General features: G+C 46.7%; 1 protein-coding gene and 1 pseudogene across 2 annotated transcripts in view; both read left to right on the forward strand.

The window, feature by feature from the left end:
- Positions 1-16,437, forward strand: part of WBP11 (WW domain binding protein 11) — a 149,029-nt gene that overhangs the window by 49,462 nt on the left and 83,130 nt on the right. The gene's annotated exons all lie outside the window — the stretch shown is intronic.
- Positions 8,844-9,147, forward strand: LOC147748044 (protein bicaudal D homolog 2-like; annotated as a pseudogene).

Consider the following 16,437-nt stretch of genomic DNA (forward strand, 5'->3'; position numbering starts at 1 on the left):
GGCCGTGCTTGCTGCTGTCCTGCCTTACTCTGTGTCCCTCCTCCCGCCGTCCCCCCTCCCCCCCCCCCTCGCTGTCCTGTGCACGTTTCCCGCCGGCTGTCCGTGTCCCCTTCCCCTCCCACAGAAGCAAAACAACCCTTGTGTCCCATTGTCTTTGCAGCATTCCCTCCCCTCCCACAGCAGATCCCCGCCTCCCGAGCCGCAGCTGATCCCCGCCTCCCTCTCCCCTCCCACAGCAGATCCCCGCCTCCCTCTCCCCTCCCACAGCAGATCCCCGCCTCCCGAGCCGCAGCTGATCCCGATGTTTCAGAAAATGTGTGCAAGCGGAAGACGTCCAGGTGAGTGCCCGTTCATGCTTCCCGCTGTCTGTGTGCCGTTCACGCCCCCCCCCCCCCCTCTTCCCGCTGTCTGTGTGGTTCCCGCCCCCCCTCCCGTTGTCCGTGTGCGGTTCCCGCCACCCCCCCACCCCCCCCCCCCCCTCCCGCTGCCGCAGCTCCCGGAGCCCCGAAATTCCTCACCTCCCACTCGGATGGGACTGTCAGGCAGGCTCCGCCAGGCGTCTCCGCTCCTCCCTGTCTGTGGGCCCCAACTGGGTCTACGGCGGGGCCTACCCTGCGACTCCTCTTCGTCCCGGTGTAGGGCTCGGGTAAGATCCTGGATCAGAGTTAGGCACCCTCCCGGAGCCCGCTGTCGCAGGCCGTTTCCAGCATCCGTGGGCCACTCTACCGGGGCATTGCTCACCACAGCCATTATCTTTTTCTCTGCGAACCTTGGTTAGATGCAATCACCGTTTGTTGTGGGTTTCGGTACCAGTGCTTTACTATCCTCTTCCCGTCAGAATGTATCCGGCCGCCATCTTGTTTGGCTTTAAAATTCTGGTCACCCTAGCCAGAATGCAAATGGAAGCCCTAAATGAGCATCTCGCCCGTCCACTTGGCTTCAGAGAGTTGGCGGCAGGCGCTGAGAAAGTAAAAGCAGAGGGCTCGCGCTGATTGGTCACGTCAGGAGGGCGTTCACGAGGGCAGGCATGGGCGCAGCCGCGTAAATTCGATCTGGTAAGTATAAGTGTTCTTAACTTGATCCCTGCTTGTTTTGTAGGCATCGTAGAGGTTGGGGCCTCTACCGGCATAACTGCCCAAGCTGCCGACTTTGTAGGTTCTAGGCGGCTGTAGTCGTTGGTTGAGACGCTCTAGCCCCTTCTAGGCTCTATTCACTCTGGTATCCTGAGCTGCAGTTGGTTGAGCCGCTCTAGCCCCTCGTGTCTATGGTTACCGGTCCCACTTTCCGTTATCCCCACCTGTAGGGCGCCGCTCTCGGCCCGCTGGGGGTCTGCTACTATGGAGTCGGTAGGCGGGAACCCGCTTCACCAAGGCCTCCGAGTGTCAGATACTCTCCGGGTGCGCAGCCTTGCATTACTTCCTGGTGGCGCCTCTCCAGTGCCGGGCATGTAGTTCAAGGAGAGCAGCGCCAATAATCTGCGGCACCTGGACTTCCTGGCACCCAGGGCGGCCCTTGACAAGCTCTACCAGCGTGGGGAGGTACGGGGCGTTTATTTATCTATTCGTTCGCACACACAGGTTACCTTCTCATTAACATGACCTGCGACTCCTTGCACAGCTTGTTCTTTTGTTTATCCACGACTCTACCATACATTCACCTCATGTGTTCGTCTGGTCCCCTGTCAGTTCACTCACTGAACCAGTTAATCACCTGTGACCTTAGTAATATAGCCGTCCACTTGTTAATTACGCTGTTTGTTGTCGCATTAAGCCATCAAGTTCACTTATTCGTTCTTTTGAATAGTGATTAATTCACCCAGTCGTTCGTATCTGCTTTTGTGTACATGTCTCCTTATTGATATCTCCCCTTCGACCCTCCTGTTCCTCCTCCTGCACCCCCCGTTTATCTGTACATCTCTTACATTCCCCCTATAAATTGTCATCCTGCTTCAAGCGTGTGTTCATCGATTCCCTCAATTATCCGTCTATGTACTTCGCCAAGCACTTTTTCCTATATTTGTCTGCCACTTCAGGGTCAGCTATTCGCTCATACCCTCAGCAGCAATATTAGCCATTCGTCAATGGCACGTTTTCAAGGGCTTTCCTCACTAGTTAAGTGTTACTGGGAGGGTAAATCACCACACGAATATTACAAACTAGGCTGCTCGCATTTCCTGGAGCCACGGGGCCCTGCAAAAAAGAATAGTGTTTTTCAGTCATTCGGGTTCACACCTTTTGTGAATTCGACCCTGATTATCTAAACCACGGTCACTGCATAAACGTAACCCTCCCGTTGGTTTCGAAAAGATGCTTAGCATGTTCGCTGCGCGCACGGTCATTGGCACTGGTTGCATGAATGACTTCGGAAAGCGGTCCCTGTAAGCTTCAGCACTTCAATAAACAGCTGGCCCCTGTTTCATTTGTGTCAGGAGGCCTTTCCTTAGACTCAGGTGTGTTTAGAGACTCGAACAATACATACTCAGTATATGCATGAAGGGGCAAGGACATTAGATTTGTCACTGAAATAATGTAGGCGGCGTCTAGTGAGCGATTATGTGAAGGGTCTGTTCAGGTCGTTTCATGAATGATAGTCCAAAGTTGGGAGAGCCACTTCTGTCTAAAGTTATGTACAGGGTTGTAAACTAAATTCTAAAACTGCATACATTTTGCTGTGGGTGGTCTTCATCCATAATTCGTAGCTTTATAGGGATTCTGAGTTTTAGTTTAGGACCCTAATTGACAGTGGGCATGGAAGGGGGAGAGTTGGCCACCTCAACATATATATATAGGTGACAGAAACGCACATATTGCCTTGAAGGCTCTGACCCTCTTGAATGTTCTCTCTGGGCTCAGAAGCAGTGTCCTGTGCACTTCAGGCAGTTCTTCAGTAGGCGTACCACTGATCTGTCTCTGGAACATCTGACCTGACTCCGGAACCACTGATCTGTTTCTGGAGCCCGTAATCTGCACGATGCAGAGTACTCACAGGAGAAGGTACCTTACAGACTGAAGAAATTCTCATTTTATCCTAAAATAGGAAGACCCTGTCAGTTATTTAGAGTGCTTAGAAATCAATGCACGGAAGCATTAAGTGCTGTTTAAAAATATTATTTGTGAGACAAAGATGTCAGCCCTTCTGATGGATTGCTCTTAGAACCCAGACTCGTGGCGCTAGTCTGTAAAACAGTAGAGCACATGACATAGGCTGGATTCTAATTGCCCCCCACGTTCGTATAATTGTTACTGTGTTACATATTCAGCCAAATAGTGTCCGTTACAATATGAATGGTCACAAAACAGGACTGAGATAAAATTTAAAGTTGGCATTGTGGCTTGAATAGCGCTGCATTGTGTTTACCGTTGCCGTGCTGTATTGTTTGTTTGATTAGAGTAGCTGCTCAGAGGAAACACAGACACAAACGTTCATTTCTCTTCTGATGGGCAGATTTTTCGATATCCTTCAAAGTAAAATTCAGGCAGTACTTTTCACAACTTGGCTCCAGGATCTGCTTGTCTTTTTTTATTGGCCACCCACCGTTTCAAATGATCTGTAATTACCCATACTGTCGCTCTGTCTGGAGTAGGAGATTGGACCAATTTTCCACCACGCAAGCATAACCACTGTGGGGAGAAGTGAAATGCAGTGTTAGCGTTAAGCAACTTGGTGCCACATGTACTAACATTAGGAATGCTGATTTCCTAATTGCGATCAACTCTGAATTGCAATTAGTAAATCAGTATTTCTAATGTATGAAACTTTTGCGTTTCATTAAATCCTAGTGGGTCGCAAATAGATTGATCTCATGCATATTAATAAGGTACGTTGCATTTTCTGACCTATTGGGAATCACAGCCATCACAAGAATGTTGGCCTGCTCGGGTCATTAGAAAAAATAAATGGTCTGCTGACCCGAGCAAGTCACCATTCTGATGAAGTAGGACCTTTTTGTTGGGCTCTCAATTTGTGCTTTGTGGAACCAATTTATGGCCTTTGTTGTTTACATTAGTTACTTTTATTCATAAAGCAACAATTCTTTTTGTTGCAAATTTTAAGGGTGCTCTGCACATTGAACTTGAGGAACAACGGTTACATTTTTCTTTCAAGCTTGGTCATTTCCTTTTCAGTCTTTTAATAGGATATTGGTTTGGAAGATGTGAAATCCAGCAAAGGAAACATTTATTTAACAGTTCTTTAACGAGATTCTAAAAAGCTACCTTGGTGACTGAGTAGATGTTAATAGAACCGGTTTGCTTCAAGATGTTTTGTACATTATGTCCAGGTATAAGCAGCATCTTCTGTTAGTTATGACTAGTCAGATGTTTGATCTGTTACTAATTTTATTGATTAAGAACTATTTTTGACGATAAAAAATTAGTTCTAAGCCTCCAACAATGGTGAGCAGTAAAAACGTGATAGTGCCTGTCTGTGTGTATGGGGCTCTATATGTGTGTGTGGGTGGCTCTGTGTGGGTGGCTCTGTGTGGGTGGCTCTGTGTGGGTGTAAATGCAATAGGTCATGCATTTGCGAGCGATTAACCTATTGGCATTGTAAATGACAATGCCAATTATTTAAGATTTAAAAAAAAAAAAGTCATGAGCAGTGCCAATAGCTCTACCTTTAATAATGCCGAGACCATTGCATTGTAAATGCTTGTTAAAGAGTTCAACTTGAATCAGTGGATTGTCATCGAGGTGTGAATAGCTCTTAGGCAATCAGATTGGGGTCTGAATGTGAGAGGTGAATTTCTGGAAGCAGAAATGTGTTTATCACATGAAGATAGATAAAAGAAATCTTTGGAAGAGGGTATCATCACAGAGGGAGGCGGCGCATAGGAGAAGACTAACGACTGAAACCTTTGGGCAGCAGGAATAGGTGAAGCGACACAGGTAAGCCTCGAGTTGGAATACAAGGAGCATAGTGATTCAGAGAGCAAAATGTGACATAGAATACGAAGGAATCCAGTTGGCATGCTATGAATGTGAGTGGAGTTGGCATAGTGGGATGGTTAAGTGTTTTTAATACAGCCAAAATGTTGAATAGTTTAAGAATGAATGAGAGAGGAATATGAAGAGCAGAGATGACAAAGTTATAAGAGGGATTTCCCTTAAGCGTGTGAAAATCGGATTGTATCAAAAGCAAGGTAAATGTCCATAGCGGTTAAGCAGATTGAACTCTAGTCATTCATATTTTGAAGAGAGGAATAATGAGTAAGGGTGTTAGTTTGGTAAATGGAAAGGATTGGGCAGTGATAGATCTGAAGCATTTACAAAGGTGTATTCGAAAGTTGTAAACGTTTGTGGATAGGGAAGATGGCACACTCTCTAAATGAGCCTGGGGAACTTAAGTTTATGGGCTCAAAGGAACTGATAGAGAACAGAAGGAGTTGTTGGATTTAAATATGGGAGTTTTTTTTCTGTGCTATTCATTTTGTTACAAAAGCGGTATTGCATGTAATTGGACTTTAGTGCTTTATGTGTGTTTGTCTATAAAGTTAAACAACTGAGTTTACTTGGTGTCTGTTGTATAGTTTTAAAGTCTTGTTGATTTTTATAATATCATAGGAAAAAATAATCAGTCTGTGAACACAGTGTAATACTTCCTCAACCTCTTTCTTTCCTGAATGACAAGTGCATGGTATATTTGTTTAGTGACTATTTTGTTTCTTTAATTTATTAAATGTGAATATATATGAGCTTTCTGGTCTCCAAAATGGCTATTCGCACATGCTAGCTCATGGACACCGAAAGACTTCAAAGTTTGCTTTGGGGACCCACAAGACTGTTCATTCAGGTGGAACCTGTCCTGGGGAGGCACATCTGCTGATGGAGCCTGTGTGGCACTCAGTTGAGAGAGCTGTAGCAAAGAGGGAGTAACAGTGGTGTGTGTGAGAGGATGAGAACAGGCATCTTCCCTTTCGAATGAAGGTAACCACCTGAGAAAATATACATAAGCACAGGCATGAACTGCATTACTACACCATAAGTCGGCCAAAGAGCATAAACCGTGTTCACCAAAGAACTGGATGGATTTTTACCAGGGATGCCCGGTCTTCAAGGAAATACAAAGAACGAGGATCAGTGGGGCCCAAGAACTCTAATTAGCTACATCTTAATCTGCTACTATCCATTATTAATAAACTGGCTAGAATAACACAAACCTAGACATTGTCACTGCAAGGATGGAAGTCTGCTGCCTTCCAGGCCTGTGCATCTCTGCATATCTGCTCCAGTCAGTGGAATCGATTAAAAAGCTTGAGCTAACTACTTGCCAAGCTTGCACCCATTTACTTGGATTAATTCTTAAAGCAGTGGTTTATCATTAAGTATAGGCTGTCTGTTGTGGATACTCCCATCGGTTTCAGTGCCAGCTTCCAAGTGTCCGCCCAGTAGCACAAATATACCACGAGCGCTGAGCAGATGCATTCAACCCGCTCTCCCTTCCTTTTAACAGACACAAGGCATACGGCAACGTACAAGGAAGAGAAACTCACGCCTGCTGAGGGACGCCCCTCTAAGGGAGCATAAGCCTGAGACAAAACATGAGATGAAAAATGAATCGTAAAGAGGACACACTCTAAAGGGGCAGCTGTGCTCGAATAAGGGTTCCAAAACAGAATTTATACAAGACGGTTGTTGAACCCACCTGAACCCGGCCAGACACAAACCACAGAACGAGAATATATTGAAGTGACAAAGCCCTGACGAGATCCCGTTAATTTATTCAACGGGTTCGAAACGCGTCGGCATCTAGAAGGCCCCCATAAAGAACCAGGACTAATTGCGATTATGGGAATCATTTAAATTTTTGTTTAGTTGGCCTTCTTTATAAAAAACATTCTTGTCCTTCATTGACTTATAAGTAAATAGAAGTATCGTTTTTTGGCAGTTTGAACTTGATGATTCTAAAAATCGCTGCTATTTGTAAACAAATGTGCATATATGTGTTGTAATTTTGTCCACTCATTTTTTTGATGTATTGAAAGTGTTGGTAACTGTGTATGTTGTATATTTTTTACTAAGTGTTACATGTGATGTGTTTTTTTTCAAACATAAAAGTTTGATGTACTTTGAAATTGAAAAGCAAAGGGTGAAACTAAATAAACCCACATATCCAGTAGTAGACCTGAGTTATGTGCTTCAAATCATTAAGCAACAAAGAATTGTGAGGAGAGCAAGTTATATTTGTTCATTTTGAAAAAGGGTCCAGCCCTCCTCATGTCCCGGGACCTAACTCCTTAAGTTCAAGCAGCTTCCAAGTGTCAGCAATGGTTCTGACTAGGGAATTCTCCATCATTTTGTAAAAGCCAGAGAATAGTAACCCATTTTTGCTAATGTCAATGTAGTATGTTATCCCTGAGCGAGCTGATATAGCTAGCTTTTGAATCTGAGAACCAAGCGTCAGCGTGTTTAAGTTGTGAACAAATTACATATTTAGTAGGTTGGCATTGTCAGCCCTGTCTCCAACCAGTGATGTAATAATGGCCTTAACAAATGAGCCTTGTATGAAATGATTTACATTTTTCAAAGTAGCATTTTAGAATAGGACATCACATCATGGCAAATACAGCTGACTGTGGGTAGGATCGTCATTTTACAGGACAGTTTTGCACAAAATCGTAGTTCCTATACTGTATCAGGTTTCCTTCTAAACCTTTTCCAATGATTACATTTTGGACCAAGTTGTCTTTTTTTGTCTTATGTGTACATATGTAAAGATATTTGATTGAGGCGGGCTCACCTGAAAGGAATCTTCCCTTCCATGGCCACATCAGGAACAGTCGACTGTTTGTTCTCCTATGTATCTCAATTTATAAGTAATCCTGAGCTGTCCCTTTTTAGGTTTCGCCTGTCGAAAGCTGCGCAAGCAGCATTTCACGCAGGCAAACTCTTTTGTCTAGAGTATGTGTGTGTAGTCCCGCCCCTCTGTTCCATTGGCTAGCTCCATAAATGGAGGCTAGCCATTGGAACAGAGATCTGTCCGTCAATGCCGGAGCAGATTCGTTGGCGTTCCTGAGAATTTTAGGCTTTTGCCCACGTCATGTGGCTGTGGGCCGGGTTTTTTTTTTTTTGTCGTCAAGGTTTGTTTTCGTCGTTTCTCTGAAGATAGCGGCCGGGCAGTAGCTTGCCTGCGAAGCTCCGCAGTTTGTGGGCTCAACGCACATTCCAATCTTGTTCATTATTGCATTCATGGTGCATTTTCTTAACTGTATCATCAGGACCAGATATCTCCTACTTTCTGGGAAGCAGCGTAATTTAGCGAGAGGGCTGGAGGATGGGCTAGTGAGCGGCGAGGGGCAGGGATGTACCCCCCAGTGTTGCACTGCAGCATTATGAAACCCCCAGTGGTTTGTGTATTTTAGTGACTCCGCGAGGGCTGCCTCCGCCGCTCCCTGCCCCCAGCGTGGGTTTTGTTTGGGACCGGGGCTGAAGCATGCGCCTTCCTGACTGGAGGGATGTTATGGTTGTCCGTCCTCTGGCAGAGTGCAGCATCACCCGCGCTGCAGCAGGGGGAGAGAGAGCAGGTGGAGGCTGCACACACTGCAGTGACGCTGCCCTGGAGATGGCGAATTCCTCCTGCGTTTGAATGAGCCGGGGATGAAGGGTCCATCCCAGCCCTGCCGAGTGATGCCCTGAGCTGACCAGACGAGCAGGAAGACCGGGAGGCAACGGCAGCCTACCGGCCCCATCTTTAGCCCCACCCCACCCCGTTTCCGCGCCGCGTCTGTCTGTGCCGGCATCTTCCGTTTGCTGCGAGGGGGCGCGGGGCAGCATCCAAGCTGGGAAGGCACCCACCCGCCCGCCACCCACTCATCCTCTCATCTCTCCATCCACCCGAGGGGGGCCATGGCCGCCGACGAAGTCCCGCAGAGGGCCGTGCACTACCAGGCGGAGATCAAGAGGCTGAGCCAGGAGCTGACAGAAACCACCCAGGAGAAGATTCAGGCGGCCGAGTACGGGCTGTGGGTGCTGGAGGAGAAGCTGGCCCTGAAGCAGCAGTATGACAAGCTGGAGGCCTGAGAATGACAGCCTGAAGCACGAGCTGGAGCAGCTGAAGGAGGTGGGTGCGCTGCTGCTGCCTGGGCCTGGCCTCTGCGGGGCACTGCCCGCTGCAGCACAGCGCCTCGCACCGGGGTCGGCTCAGCGCTAGGGATCGCTGTGGCATTGCAGTGAAATGCGTGGGGCATGTGCAGAGTACCAGGAAGAGATGCTTCTAGCCGGGAATGGGGCGCTGACAGGAAGTTCCCCAAACATCCTCCCATTGCCAGGACAATACGTGGGGGCCGGGCGGAGGGCTTGGCCCTGCTCCGTTATTGCCTCTGTCAGGTTCAAGTGGTTCTTTGCAGGGGGCGGCAGGTGTATTTATTATGGGCATCTGACATTCTTGTGCTGCACTGCGCTTTGCCACCAGGGTTGCTGCTTTAGAATGTCACGTGCTGTCAAAAATGATAAATAAAATATTATTTAGCAGGCTCGGCGTTCAAGAAAATAATTGGACAGGAATATTTATTCTATAGGTTGGGTTGTGCTGAAACAATTGTGCTCACATTGTTCTTGAGAAGCTAATATCACGTTAACAAATAAAAGAAACATACTTTGTGATTGTCAAGTCCAGATAGGAGAATATTTCTTTACTAATGTAGGTTTTATGGTATATTTGCAGACAGGAGTACGTTTGTGACTTACGATATTGATTATAAGGCATATCAATAAAGGAACCTGCAACACGATTGACATGCAACTGATTGTCCTCCTTGCCTTTGTCTGTACCGTAGCGAGCACCTGGTGTCCAGGGATGCACAGTGGAGTGGACAGTGCCGCGGCTGAGTGTGGCAAGCAAGAGCCCATTGTGGTGGGAGTCAGCCCGTAGCCAGCGTGACTAACACTTTCTAATTATAGAAACAGACATTCATGGTGGACAAGGCCTCACCCCGCCTACCCATAACCCGGGCTGCACTCCACATCAGACCTTGTGCTCTCCACTTTTAGACTCTTACACTTGGTACTGTTGCTTCAGTATACCCAATCCATATCTTTTATTGTATTTTATTTTTAATTTTGACCTGCACTCATTCTGCTGGCACGATGCTCAGTCCATTCAGTGCACTGGATGGAGCCTTCCTAGTTAAGTTTCACGTAGGTTACACAAACCCACAGAATACTCTTGCTTGAAGGATGTTTGTTTCTTAAACTGTTCATTCCCGTTGGGAATGTGAATATCTCCTTCAAATTCTGCGCCTTGACCCTCAGTCTGCACATAGTTACATGTTCAGCAGCCTCTTCCTCTAAAGCAGGCATCATCATGCCACGCCTTCTATGGACCATTTCCAATCTGTCTATATTTGTCTGGAGATGAGGTGTCCAAAACCAGCTATACACATGAGGCCTCACCAGGGTTTTGTTTAGTTTCTCAGCCCTTATCGGGTTAGACGTTGTAAAATCGCCATTAATTAAAAAAGATAAATGAAAGAACACACTTGAAAAAATGTGCAGGTACCAAGTGAATGTATGCATGAATGACATGGTAAAGAATCACATTTGCGAGAGATTAAGCTAATGACAATGTAAATGACAATGACATTTATTTATCGGTTTTCAAAACCAACACATAAATACAAATGTTGTCATTTACAATGCCAATAGCTCTAACTTTTCCAAAGGCGAAACCATTGCATTGTAAATGCTTGTTTGCTGAGTGACGGATGACGTCACAGATAGAAAGAACGCAAAAAACATGCCCCCTAATCCGAAAAAGACGGATCGGTCGAGGTCACCTGGTGCCCACTTCCAAGGACCCCATATCTTATGGAACTTGTTTGTGCACCCTCTAACTTGACAAACCACCCCATGCACCAATGCAGTTTTGAGGCCCATTGGACAATGAGGGTATCTTTACCCCTCCCCAATATCGCACAATGTCTTTCCTAGCCACCATCCATGACACATTGCAAAAAAGAAGTGTGTATCTCCCAGCATCTGCCCCCCGACCCCCACCCCCATGTCACCAGCTGTGGAGTGAGCATTAGGGAGTTTACCATACTAGAGGAGATCTTGCCTCGTACCCTCTTTTAAAACACCTATATTCTCTGGCAGAACCACAAGGTGTGAATCCGCTTCTCTCACCCTGTCCCCTTTCCACATCCCCTGAGGCATCGGTCGCTATCCATTTCCCAATCTTGTAGAGACTGGTTCTTGTGTAATAAGACCTATAGAGACTCTTCGGCTGTACCAGCCAAAGTCCTGCCCAAATAGCCACATCTCGAGGGAACCTACAGGCCTCCCAATACCAGGCGTTGTGCTCCAGTCTCCCAGGGTCATTCTCCTATTTGCTTTGCAGGGTGGCCGTGGGCAGAAAGCTGTTTGTGAGTAAAGATGCGTAGATTTGTGAGACTGCAGGTTTATGTAACGGGGCCATCGGTACACGACTCTCCAGTGGCTTCTCTTCCTCAGTGTCACAGAAGCAGTGGTGATTACCTCGCGCTAGCTGCTGTACCTGCTCTAAGGTCTTTGCTGTATTTTTTAAAAGGAAAAATAAATTGTTTTTATTCCTACTTGTACTTTGCACATTGTTCTGTTGTTCTGCTCCAGGCTACTCGATCACGCACCCCGCACCTTCCTTGCCTCAGCCCCTACCCCGGTCCACCACAGGCTCGCCCGATTGAAGTGGAGGGTAGAGTAGGCTGCCAGACTCTCTAGCACTATCCGCCCTGCTGATACTTAAGGGCCATGTCATTCCCTACACACAGTGGGCGTGCCCAAGGCAAGCGTAACCGCTCGTCCACGCCTGTTCCACGGCCAGCGCCAGCCATGTTACCGGTTGCCCCAGACCCCCCAGAGCATGCATATGTTGGTCCATGTCCCAACTATTGACAATTTGAAATAAAGGGTGCAACACCATGTCTCCTTGCAAATTTGCAGGGTCTTTCAATGACCATTTTAGCTGTGGCTCTTGCCTATTTTCTCTGAAACTGGGTCCTGTTGCACCATCCAGAACACTTCTCTCCTCTACCGGACCTGTAGTTGAGCCCTCTGGTCTCTCCCCTTTCATCTAGGCGTACCTGGTTAACTGTAGATCGCTACCCCGTCATTTTTGAGATATCTGGCTCTCCCTTACAACTCATTCCTGGACTTAATGCTTCTAACGGAGACGTGTTTAAAAGATTCTTCTAATCCTGACCTTAATCTTGCCATTCCCCCTGACTATCGTTTTGTGGAGATTAATCGTACTAGCACCAAGGCAGGTGGGGGGGATCTCTGTAATCTTACGCTCAGGCTGGAAGATCGTCTCTAGAAAACTCTTCAACCCTGGCCCTCTAGAAGCCAGGTATTTTATCATTCGGAAGCTGCGAATTCAATCCTGGCAGGTATTCTTATATACTGAACTCCTGGTTCCTCCCCCAATCTCTCACTGATTTATTTATACACCACGGCCGCCCACCTATTGCTTAGGCACTCCCATTTTACTATTTTAGGAGATTTTAACTTGCATGTGGATGATACCTCGTGCACTAAAGCAGGACTGCCCCTGGACACCATGGAGGGCCTCAATCCTACCCAGCGGGTTAGTGGCCCCACACATCGGGCCGGCCATACGCTGGACCTATTATTCAACAATTATCCAAGTCTGACCACTACGTCTCCCTTGCCTTTCACCTGGTCAAACCATTATCTAATCCCATTTAGTCTAGCTACTATCCTTCGCTCTGACATTTCAGTTAAGGCCAGAGACTATGGTAGGAAATGGTTCAAAATCACTTGTTCATCGCTAGCCCCCGCATTTCCTAGTTCCACTTTGCAGGCAGTAGGGAACCTAGATACTGATGTGTCCAAGTTTAATGCCCGGTTATCCTCAGCCATTGACACTATTGCCCCTATGCGACCGATAGCTTCCGCTAGGTTAAAACCTTCAGCACCCTGGTTCTCCCCTGCCTTGCGCGCTGAGTAGAGCAATTGAAAAAAGCTTGAGTGGAGCTGGAGACAATCCTATGATCCAGACATTAAAGCCATCTATAGAGCCGCCATTAAAAAATTACATAAATTGAAACGTACCGTAATGAGAGAGTACTTTATATGAAAAATCAGCTCTACAGAAAACTCCTCCAAATTTCTGTTCAAAATAGTGAAAGAGTTCTCCAAACCTACTGCATTATCCAGTTCGATCTGCCCTAGCCAAAGCCTCTGCATCTGCTTATCTAACTTTTTTCACGAAAATACCCTGTCAATCCCGGTTCTTGACTCCAGGGTACCCAAGGAGGAGGCTTTTGCGTCTTTTAACACTATCTGGACCGAAACCTCCTTGAAAAAAATGTTGCTGTTCAAATCTGGCTCCCCTTTGGATCCATGTCCGGCTCAATTATTCAGCTCACTCGCCCCCACTCATCATTTATCGTTGAATTCGATCTGGAACACCTCATTACTAACTGGTCATTTCCCTATGTCGTGGAAACAGGCCATGCTGATCCCAATTTTGAAAAAAACCTGAAGCCGACCCATCGGTGTTCAGTAACTACATGCACATCTCCCTTCTACCTAAACCAGCCACAATACTAGAGAAAGTAGTGCAATAACAACTTTCTAACTACCTCTAGTCCAGACAACTTCTTCATGATCCGCAATCCGGATTTAGGTCCGGTTACAGTACCGAGACTGCACTCCTGGAGGTGACTGAGACTATTCGCGAATGCTAGGACGCAGGCGAGGCGGATCTATGCTTGTGCTCCTCATCCTGTCCGCGGCATTCGATACAGTCTCCCATGCCATATTGATAGAAAGACTGTATAGTCTCAGGATTCAGGGCACCACTCTGGCCTGGATCAGAGCGTTTCTAAGTGATCGTACTCAACAGGTCCACCTTCAAACTTTTGTCTCAGAGAAAAAAACACTAAGTTGCGGTGTCCCCCAGGGCTCTGCCCTGAGCCCACTGTTTTTTAATGTCTATCTATCACTGCTGGCTACGGTGATTGAATCATGTGGGGTCAGAGTGATCTCTTATGCTGATGACATCCAGCTTGTGTTTTCATTTAGAGATCACTCTGACGCTAGTTTCTCCAACTTTAGACGCTGCCTGAGCAACATCTCGTCCTGGATGGCTCTCAACACTCTCAGGCTCAATTTGGATAAAACCGAGGGGATTTTTTTTTAATCAAAAAAATCCCCCTCTACCCTTACTTTGGTGGCCACCTGATTTGAACCCTCCTCCTATGCAGGTGAACTCATCTAGGAATCTTGGTTTCTAATTTAACAACGAATTGTCGTGCAAGGTTCAAATTAATAAGGTCACCTCGGCGTGCTTTGGTAAGCTTAGCATGATTCGTAAAATTCTCCCTTTTCTGCCCATGGACACACGTAGGACCATTATTCATGCCCTTTTTACATCACACCTGGACTACGCAAACAGCCTGTATGTGGGAGCACCAGCCTATTTGGTAAACGCCTGCAGATTGTACAGAATGCGGCGGCAAGGATGATATGTAACATCCCTTATGGTCACTCAATTTCTCCTCACCTAAAAAAGTTACACTGGCTGCCTGTGACTAGCCGCATACAGTTCAAATCTCTGGTCCTGGCATTTAGAGCAGTAAAGGGTCAAGGGCCTGCTTTTCTCAGAGCCAGACTTAAGCTTGCACAGTCTAATCAATCACTTAGGTCGAATCATCTGTGCCTCTTACGCTCTCCCCGATTTTGTCGCTCCAGAATGGGGGGCAGAGCCTTCGCAGTTATTACTGCTCAATCATGGAACAGCTTGCCATTATATCTTCGTATGATTGAATCTGAATGCCTGTTTCGACGCAATTTAAAAACCTGGCTGTTTTCCAACCCATAGCCACGCTGAGATACTCACTGCTGCCTACCGTCCATAGCGCCTGGACACCCCCTTTGGAGTTAGCTGCGTGCTCTATAAGCTTAAAAAATAAATAAAAATAAAATAAATAGGATCTCTGTATAACCCAGTGGGATAGGTTTTATCTGCTGATACAGAAGAAATCGGCTCCCGTCAGCTCGAATTTTGCCTGGATCTTGGGGAATGGAATCATTTCACTCTCTCTCCAGATGTCGCTCACTGTCAAGATGCCCAGCACCTGTTGGCCATACCTTTACCACCTCTGCAGTCAGCCATTGCAGTAGATTGTCAACCCGAAGAGCCAGCGGGTATATCCCTCGGGGTCCATAGCTCTCCTCTCCACGTATGTTGACGGTTCCTGCTTCATCGTGAATGTCCACTCATTAATGCTCAGCCGATGGGCTGTCCAGTAATACAGCCTCTGGTACGAGTCAAGCTTCCAGGTCAAGATAGAGCGGCAGGTTTTTCATCCCATATCAACAATGTGGTCATTGCATCCACATCCCGTAAAAATGTGTTGGTACTCTGTGCAGGGTACTCTGCAGTATGTCTAAACATTAGTGCAGATATATCATCTTGTATAGGGTGACGTGATCCAACTTGGAGATAGGGAGTACCTACTAATGATTCACAGCCCCCTTATACTCTGCTAGTATGCACTTTAGGTTTTTCCGGAGGAACCTTTCCGGTTGCGCAGCAACATAAATGCCTAGGTACCAAAACTCAGTTGATTCCCATTTTATGGGGCTCCTCTAGTCCCTTGGCAGGGTCCACTCAGTCAGAGGTAACGCAGTGGATTTAGTCTAATTATTATGGATCCCGGCATGCAAGCGAAACACCTTGAGGATATGAAGAATGCGGGGAATTGAAACCTCCAAGTCAGCCAAGTACAGCAGAGCATCTGTTTATAATCTAATTACATCTTCCCAATCCAGATCCCATTTCAAGCTCCTGATCAAGGAATCCCTTCGGATCCAAGTTGCTTTGGCTCTATCGCAATTGTGTACAAATGTGGGGCTAGGGATCCTCCCTGTCTGGTACCCCTACAGAGCCTGAATTCCCTTGTTCGTGCCCCATTAACCCTAACCCTGGCTAAAGGCTCCTGTAGAGAAGCTCGACTCATCTTAAGAACAACAGTCCAAAGCCCATCCTCTGCAGGATTGATGAAAAATGTTGTCGCTGCAACAAGTCAAATACCTTTTTGGCATTCACCAATAAAAATATCGCTAGTTACTCTATCTGGTCTGTTCAGGCCAGACAATCAAACGGCCAACGCGTGTTATGTCTAGTTGCTATCTGTGGCATAAAAGTCTGATTGCTCGAGGGCTACAGTCATGTCTATAAACCTCATAAGTCTAGTCGCCAATATCGTAGCCAAGATTTCAATTTCTATGTTTAGTAGGGCGATGGGCCTATATGAGGTGCAGTGTCCTGCAATTTTCTCCCCTGCGCCCCTCCCCCTTCCTTTATGGATGAGGATGTCCACCTATGTGAGGTACCTGGGCAAGAGCCCGTCCTTGATTGCCTCCTCAACCATAGCACATAGGGGGTTCACTATTCAAGACTTCACCACCTTGAAAAACTCTGGTGGGAACCCCT

Source organism: Lissotriton vulgaris, chromosome 1_1, assembly GCF_964263255.1.
Source record: "Lissotriton vulgaris chromosome 1_1, aLisVul1.2, whole genome shotgun sequence".
In the NCBI taxonomy this organism is placed as follows: domain Eukaryota; kingdom Metazoa; phylum Chordata; class Amphibia; order Caudata; family Salamandridae; genus Lissotriton; species Lissotriton vulgaris.